Raw genomic sequence first — 7,746 nt, 5'->3', positions numbered from 1 at the left:
TAACCGAGTAACTTACTTATATTAATAATACTAACTTCGCCGCCGCCTTTATAGATATATTTTTCCTCTTTTCTTTAATAATATCTATTACTATTTATAATACGTTTTCCGTCGACTATAACTCTTTTATACCTTATACTATTATACTAACCTCTTATCTCCTTCTTTTAGAAGATATTTAAGTTTTTAGGATTATCCCCGGCCCCTAAGGTACGTCTTCTTATTCTTCCTATAAACCTTACGTAATGTTTACTAACTTATATATATAATATAGGGGGCTAATAATAATAATAATAGGGTACGGTTAGTCCGACTAGGGCACTTGGTTATTCCGACTGGGGTCCTATGTTGACAGCCGGTGACACCCGCCCGCGCGTTCCGCTTGTACCCAGATACTTTCATATACTACAAGATATCCGCTCAATTAATCGCAACGACGATACACTCAATTGATCGAGACGATACCGACGATACACTCAATTGATCGCAACGACGATACGCTTAATTGATCGTAGAGACGGTCCCGACGATACACTTAATTAATCGAGGCGATACCGACGATACACTCAATTGATCGCAACGACGATACACTCAATTGATCGCAACGACGATACGCTCAATTGATCGTAGAGACGGTCCCGACGATACACTCAATTGATCGAGACGGTCCCGACGATACACTTAATTAATCGTAGAGACGATACCAACGATACACTTAATTAATCGTAGCGACGGTCCCGTCGATACTGACGATCAGGGTTGGGAATTAGTCTCTTAGTAATTAGTATTAGTTTAGTATACTAATAGTATCTTAGTATTAGTTTAGTCTTAGTTAGTATTTAGTATACTAAAATACTAAAGGTAATATCTTTAAGAATAATAAAATATAAGTATAAATACTATAAATAAAGTAGCTATAGATTTAATAAATTAGCTTTAATTAGTTTAAATAAGTCTTAAAATCTATTATATTAAGATTTATTAAGAAGATATAGTTTAATGAAATATATATATAATTATTTACTAAAAGAGTTTAAATTAAGATAATATTAGTTTATAATTCTAGAATATTCTAGAATATTCTATAAAATCCTAGTATATATAATAGAGTATTAGAATATCTTATTAAATACTAGAATATTCTATAGAATTCTAGAAAAGACTACGAAATTCTAAAAGATTTTATAAAATTCTATAAAATTCTATAGTATTCTATAGAACTCTAAAGTATTCTATATTAATAAGCATTTATAAACCTAGCTTCTATAGTATTCTTTCGTATTCTATAATTATAAATCAATTATATAAATCTATTTCTATTACATTCTATTAGATTCTATAGCTTTTAGATAGAAACGTATAAATATAAGGGCCCCCCTAAATCTATACTTACTTTTCTCTCTTTTATATATATATTATATACTAACTCTTTAATAAGCTTACTTATTATATAACTCTTTTAACTATCTAACGACCTTATTATAAGTTTATATCTTATATATAATAGATTCCTTTATCGAGTTAACGCCTTACGAATATAAGGTAGAAAATAGTTAAGTATCGACTATACCTACTATATCGAATACTCCTACCTCCTTTAAGGACTCTTTATATAATAAAGAGGACTATATCTTAGAAATTAACTCTGATTCGAAGATATATATCTTTAAAAACGATTTATTTACTAGAGAGCTTCTGCCTATCGACTTAACTAAAGAACGCTTAATACGTTTAAAGTGTATAATATAAGTATAATAATATTATATTTATATATCGTATATATAAATACTAACTAATATAGGTATAGAAAAACCTTTATAACTACTATAAAGGGATTTTAAAGCTCGAATTACGTTAAATACTATCGAAAATACTATTTAACTATCGTATATAATAAAGAAACTAAAAAAACTTTATAAAAAAGTAAGTTATATAATATAAAGATTTATAACCAGATACTAACTATTATTCTAGAATCAGATACTATTCCTATACGCGAGAACTTCTTTAATTAACAGAAACGACAGCGAACTAATACGATAACGGATTTTAACGAAGAAGACGCTTATTTAAAGATTCTTATATTTATTATCGATAATAACCTACCCTTTTCGATTATCGATTCAGAGTCCTTTTAAGATTTATTAAACTACTATAATCGGTATATATAACCTATAATTCACTATTATAACTACTAATTACTAACTTATATAGGGTTAATCTTACGTTAAATCGAAAGAAAATCCGAGAGCTACTAGAAAGTACTTATAATCGTTATTTAACGGTTATAAATTCCGAAATCGAAGAGAATATAAGGACTTTAGGGTCTTTTTCCTTAACGTTCGATATCTGGACGTCAAAATCATAAGATACCTATCTTAGTATTATACTAAGTTATATCGATAAAGAGTTTAACTTAGTATATAAGCTTATATGCTTTGAACTATTAATAAAATTATATACGGGGCTTTATATATACGATAAGTTTATTAAAGCTCTTAGTATATATCCAAAGCTATCTTTAAGTACGATATAAAGGTACGTTATATTTATATTTATATATTTATATATATATATTTACTAATAATATTATAGTATTACTCGCGATAATATATCGAATAATAATACTTTCTTAGCTTCCTTTAAAGATAGATACTATCTATCTTTATAGAAGGATTTTAAGGGTGATATTCGATATCTAGCTTATATTATTAACCTTATCGTATAAGATATACTTAAAGACTTTATATCGAATTCAACTACCGATTCGTTATTATTTAATTATACTAATAGCGATATTTAATCGGTTAATACTAATAATAGTATCGAAATATCGGATATAGCCCCCGGCTTTAAAAGTAAGTAATTACTACTAGTATTACTATTATTATTACTATTATTATATATATACTAACTTATTATTTATAGCTTTAACTACTCGAATTCGACGTATATCTATACTTATACGATATACCTCTAAAGTTAGACGACTATTTAATAAGGGCCTAGAGAAGGCTAAAAGGGATAATTACCTTCCTATAAATTATAAAAGGAAGAATATTCCACTAGGTAAGTAATATATTTAACTAAATTATTATTATTATTATAATTATACTAATCATATATAGATACACCTATAAGGTAGAACTTTACCTACTATATAATATTAACCACTATTAAACTTAGAGAAGTTCTTTTATATATCTTTCGGAATATAAGTAATAAAGAGTTTAAAAAGCTCTTTATTACTAATCCGGAATAGACGGCTTTAAACGAGTTAAAAGATATATTTACTATCTTTTTAAAGCCAATAATTCGCTTATAAAGCGAGTTTTATATAAATATTAATAAAGGGCTTTTATATATTTATTCGGTATATAATAAGCTCAAGGCACTAATTACTAAGTATTAACGCTTTCAGGATATAAACCCAGCCCTAGTAAGTAATTCTCTATTATATTTTAAATATTATATATACTAATTATAACGTAGAATAACTACTATTCGACCTTTATAACTGCTTTAGCTACTAATATAGCTAAATTAAATAAATACTTTCCTCGAAAACTCGACTATAATAATATTACTAAGTATATAGTATATATACTTAGTATTATCCTCGATCCACGTTTAAAGCTATATTATTTTTAGCCTAATCAACTACTATACTTCTTTTTAGATATCGAATAAGAAGTAAAAGAACTACTAGTATAAGAATATAATAAGTAAGTATATTATTATTATTATTACTATTATATACTAAAGATATAATTTTTTTTTATTTTATTAGTTCTTACTCCGCTATCCTATATATATACTAGGAGCCAGAATTCTGACTATACGGTCCTTCTTAGTTACCTATAAGGGGGAAAACCGTAGCATAAGACTTAGGGAACTAGTATAAGACTTAGATAAAAACCCCTATACCCTCCTCCTCTAGGATTACTGCCTTATACGGGTACCGCCGGGGCCCCGTTACTAACTTAATATATATCCGAAACTTATAGCTTTTATTCTAGGAAGCCGGTGGCGTTTTGCCTATAGCGGCTTTAAAGCCGACTACGTGCTTAATTAACGGCGCGCGCGTTTTAATTATCTCTATTTATTTTTATACGCCTTCCTATAAGCCCTAGGGCTAACCCCTACGGGCCCATACTACGGGCGACTTATATATACGCTTCCTAGGCTTTAAAGCTCCCTAAGCTTCCTTATTCCATAGCCATAGGTGGAGCTAACGCGGGCTATATGCCCGCGCAGAACGCTTATATAATAGCGTAAGAGGCTGCCTCCGTATCGTGGAAAAGACGGCGCGTATTTTACTTACGCGCTCGGGGATAGCGCGATACTATCTTCTTATTTTTCCACGGTAGGGCGACTAACTCCCTTATAGTACCTATTAACGATTAGCGAAGCCGGGCGGAAAGTGGGTCTAATAGGCCCCCTATTTAACCCTTATCGTATATACTAAGGCAGATAAGGGCCCCCTAGAATAGGATCCGAGTAGCGTAAAAAAGGAAAAGGGGTTCCTCTTTTACGTGCGCCTCTAGCCGGATTCGAACCGACCCGGTCCTCTAACCGTATACTAGGTATACCACCACTATACTATAGAGGCAAAGATATAATTTACTAACGCTTATTAGAGTTAAAAATAAATCTAAGATCTTAATTCACGAAGATACTTTATTAGAAAGATCTTATAACTCTGATTCTAATAACGACTTTTATATTCAGGATAATATTCTATTACCTAAGTATATTATCTATTTTCAAGACCCGCCTTTACCGCAGACTATAAGTTATAATATACCCTTTTTAATAACGTATATAATATCTACTAACTTATATATTAGATTAATCCTTTACTATTCTAGAAGAATAACGCCTTTAAATACCCGATTTTATTAATTTTAGCTCGTCGATATCTAGCTATACCGGCTACTTCAGCTTCTATTAAGCGGATCTTCTTAGTTACTAGTAATATTATCTCTAAAAACCGTATTAATCTTTATCTAAATACGGTTAAAGAGATTATATTACTGAAAAACTAGAAAATAAAAGATTTAAAAGAATTAGAACTACTATATAAGGAGGAAGATATCGAGGATAACGAGGAGTAAATATATATATATACTATATCAAAAACTATATATACTATAATATATATAGTTTAAATATATTAATTTTTTATTTATAATTATTTTAGTATTTTAGTATTAGTATTAGTATACTAAGAAATTTTAGTATAGTATTAGTACTACCCTATACTAAACTAGTTAGTTTTAGTATCACCCTATACTATACTAGTTAGTATTAGTATTACCCTATACTGAACTAAACTAAACTAATTCCCAACCCTGGCCGGGGGTAAGGAAATTTCTTTTCCTTTCCCTTTTAGACTTCTTATTAATAGGTTAGAATACTTAATTAGGGGAGGGTGTGCCGCTCTTAAAGACTCTCTCTAAGCCTAAGGGATAGGTATAGGCTAAAATCGTTCTATTAGACGATACAGGGATAGTATAGTGGTAATAATAACGGGACTAGGGGTGCCTAGGGGCTATGGATTAGGAGGTAAAGGACAGGAGGCTATTATAACGGCGTTACTATTAGATTCTTCGGGGTTAGAAGGCGGGTCGCTAAGCCTAAAGCTCTCGGGTACTAGTTTAGGACTAAGAGAAGGACGGCGTTTAGGGCGTATATTACGATAGAAGGCGAGTTCCTACTAGGAAGATAACTAGCGAGGTGCTTAATTAAAGTCTGCTAATAGCTTCGGATAATCGTTATACCCGTGTAGAAAGGGAGAACGAATAAAATATTATAGGATTTAAGTAAGGCGTAAAGGAAGCTATTATAAGACTAATAAGGAGGCCTACTAATAGACTAAGGGAGGGGGTATTATACTAAGATTATTCGTTAAGTTCTTTTAAGAAGATATAGGTATAAAAGTCCTTACTTATAGACCTCTAGGTGCTACCTAATAGGAAGGCATTAATTATATAATCTCCTCTTAGAGTAACTAAGGGACCTTTGTAAACAAGGTAGCCTTACTATAAAGGCTACCACCCCCTTTATATACTCTAAGCTAGCTCTTATATTCTAAATACACGATAAGCCTTCTCTAAACATAAAGCCACCTAGTAGTTAGCACGTGAGCCTCTAGAACCTCTTTATAAGAGGCCTCTATGGCTTACGCGATAAGCTCGTACTAAGCACTAATAGGAAGCCTAGAACCTAATAACACAAATTAATAAGACCTCTTAATGCCTCTTACACTATATCACGATCCGTCGAAATGTTTGCTAAGCCACTATACAGATATCGTGTACCGGTACGTACCCCGGATCATAACAAAATCTTTATGGTGTTAAGACTGCCGCTATTCACTATAACTTATATCGAATACTCTATACTATAAAATCACTGCTATTTTTCGATTATTTTCATTATCTTTAAGTATCTTAGAATACCCGATATCCATTACCTATCCTAGGGCTACAAAGAGGGTAAAAGAGAGTAGTAGAAAAGGGTAGTGGAAAAGGATAGTAGAAAAAGGTAGAAAAGAGTAGTGGAAAAGGGTGGAAAGGAGTAGTGGAAAAGAGGGCGGAAAAACTTTTCTCATAAGGTTATATAGTTAGTCACGTAATTAGCCACGTAATTAGTCACGTAACTAATTATATAACTATTTATATACTATATTATATTATATTAAAGCCTTTATAGTATAGTGGTGGTATACCTGGTATACGGTTAGAGGACCGGGTCGGTTCGAATCCGGCTAGAGGCGCACGTAAAAGAGGGAACCCGTTCCTTTTTTACGCTACTCGGATTATATTCTAGGGGGCCCTTATCTGCCTTAGTATATATAATAAGGGTTAAATAGGGGGCCTATTAGACCCACCTTCCGCCCGGCTTCGCTAGTTAATAATAGGTACTATAGGGGAGTTAGTCGCCCTACTATAGAAAATAAGAAGATAGTACCGCGCTATCCCTAAGCGCGTAAGTAAAATACGCGGCGTCTCTTCCACGATACGGAGGCAGCCTCTTACGCTATTATATAAGCGTTCTACGTGGGTATATAGCCCGCGTTGGCTCTACCTATAGCCATAGAACAGGGAAGCTTAGGAGCTTTAAACCCTAGGAAGCGCACACATAAGTCGCCTGTAAGTGGGCCTGTAGGGTTAGCCCTAGGGCATACAGAAGGCGCATAAACCAAACCGAGATAATCACGCGCGCGCTGTTAATCGCGCATATAGTCGGCTTTAAAGCCGCTATAGGCAAAACGCCACCGGCTTCCTAGAATAAAAGCCACGAGTTTCGTATATATATTAAGTTAGTAACGGGACCCCCGCGGTACCCGTATAAGGTAGTAATCCTAGAGGAGGAGGGTATAGGGGTTTTTATCTAAGTCTTATACTAGTTCCCTAAGTCTTATACTACGGTTTTCCCCCCTATAGGTATCTAAGAAGGACCGTATAGTCAGAATTCTGACTCCTAGCTACTTAAGGTAGGATAAGGATAGCGGAGTAAAAGATAATAAATAATAAATAAATAAAAATATTATATTAAAGTATATATATTATTGGCTCTTAGTTACGTAACTAGTTACGTAACTAATTACGTAATTAATTACGTAACTAATTACGTGACTAATTAGGTGACTAATTACGTGGCCTTATAAGAAAAGTTTTACGCCCTCTTTTCCACTACTCTTTTCTACCCTTTTCCACTACCCTTTTCCACTACCCTTTT

The 7,746-nt window shown here is 32.5% G+C and overlaps 2 non-coding genes across 2 annotated transcripts; one reads left to right on the top strand and one right to left on the bottom strand.

The window, feature by feature from the left end:
* Positions 1–4,538: 4,538 nt before the first annotated feature.
* Positions 4,539–4,612, bottom strand: ACRALDRAFT_t157. Its single transcript has one exon. It is a non-coding gene; the product is annotated as a tRNA-OTHER (tRNA).
* A 2,095-nt stretch (positions 4,613–6,707) lies between these two features.
* ACRALDRAFT_t166 lies at positions 6,708–6,781 on the top strand. Its single transcript has one exon. It is a non-coding gene; the product is annotated as a tRNA-OTHER (tRNA).
* The last annotated feature ends 965 nt before the right edge of the window (positions 6,782–7,746 follow it).

The sequence above is a fragment of the Sodiomyces alcalophilus genome (genome assembly GCF_042370955.1).
Source record: "Sodiomyces alcalophilus JCM 7366 unplaced genomic scaffold ACRALscaffold_4, whole genome shotgun sequence".
Classification (NCBI taxonomy): Eukaryota; Fungi; Ascomycota; class Sordariomycetes; order Glomerellales; family Plectosphaerellaceae; genus Sodiomyces; species Sodiomyces alcalophilus.
The sequence above is the reverse complement of the archived record's forward strand: the minus strand, read 5'-3'. Positions and strand labels throughout refer to the sequence as shown.